We start from the raw sequence: 1,607 nt of genomic DNA on the forward strand, positions 1-1,607 counted from the left end.
TCTCTCTCTCTCTCTCTCTCTCTCTCTCTCTCTCTCCCCACCCTCTCTTTTTTCTTTTTGAGCCAAGGTCTTAGGTACCTCTGGCTGGCCTTGAAGCTGCAGATTTCAGAGCTCCACCTGCCTCTGCCTCCTGAGTGCTGAGGTCAAAGGTGTGTGCCATCCTTCCCAGCCCCAGAGAGCTTTCTTCCCATGCTCTACATAACGGCAAACACTGGTCTGCTCTGAGATCATCACCTTCCCGTGTGTCCTGCGGACTAGGTGTGCATTTGACGTCTTTACCTTCCCGTGTGTCCCGAGGACTAAGTGTGAGTTTGACATCTTTACCTTCCTCTGTGCCCTGAGGACTAGGTGTGAGTTTCGGAATGAGTGATCAGGGAGCCTAAATTCACAGCAGCCAGTTCTCCCCAAGAGCCTGAGCTGGAAGAGCTGATGGCCCAAACACACGGGAGCAGTCACCGTCAGGGTCACGGGCAGGGTTTGCACTGAGAGTGAGTAGTACCGGCTTTGACTGGGCATGGGAGGCTCCTTGCTGAGCTCACTCCACCAAGAGCAATGGTTTTAATTTGCTTCCCACACAGGCTTTACCTGTGTGTTAAACTGTCTCAGGTGAGGGGACTGCCCACAGCCCTGGCTGCTGTGAGTTGCGCGTGAGGATTATTGTTAACACTTGGTCTCTGAGTCTGGAGACCGGATGAGGTTGCTTCACGGAGAGAGTTGGGCACACGGAGTAAATGTCCACACACAAACCTGCGGGTGGCTGCCTTTCAGCTCAGTCCCCGAGGAGGCGTGGGCTTCTTCCCATTCTGGCAGTGTCAGAAGAATGGAAATATTGGTTTATTCAAGGCTGACAAAAGCAGGGGAGAACAAACACTGACTTGTCCTGGGTGAAAGCCTTAGCAACAGTCAACTTCTGGGTCAATAAAGACCTTCCAGGGAAATCCATTCTGAGAAACGAAGTGCTGAGGTAAAGGGCTTTCCTTTCCTTTCAACAGTATCATCGCTTGTGTGTGGTGTTCAGAGAACAGCTGGCTCTGTGAATGGGCAGCAGACACACCTTTACATGGACGCACCTTGGGTAGAAGTCTCTCTGGAAAACAGCCTGTTAGCAATCCAGCCCGTTGCATTCTTCCGGAGCAATAGCATGTCAATTGTGTGTAATTTAAACCTCTGCAACCCAGCCCAAGGTGTGTGTGTGTGTGTGTGTGTGTGTGCGCACACGTGCATGTGTGCACTCACATGTATGTTGTTAGCAAAAGTGTAGAGGCCAGGCCTTGATGTTAGGCATCTTTCTCAATCCCTCCTCACCTTATTTTTTGAGACAAGATCTTTCTTGGAACCCAGAGTTTGCCACTTTGGCTAGGATGGTAGCCAGCAAGCCCAGGAATCCTCCTGCCCCATCTCCTCAACTTTAGGTTATGTGCTATCATGCCTGTTTTTTTTTTATCTTGGTGCTGGGGACCTGAACTCATGCCTGTGTGGCATTTCACCTACTTAGCTGTCGCTCCAGGCCCCCAAAGTTGTTTCCTTTTTATTGTTGTTATTTTGAGACAGGGCATCTCTGTGCTTCTTAGACTGGAAGTAGCCATATAGCTCAGGCTGGCCTCAAA

This window comes from Microtus ochrogaster, chromosome 16 (assembly GCF_000317375.1).
Source record: "Microtus ochrogaster isolate Prairie Vole_2 chromosome 16, MicOch1.0, whole genome shotgun sequence".
In the NCBI taxonomy this organism is placed as follows: domain Eukaryota; kingdom Metazoa; phylum Chordata; class Mammalia; order Rodentia; family Cricetidae; genus Microtus; species Microtus ochrogaster.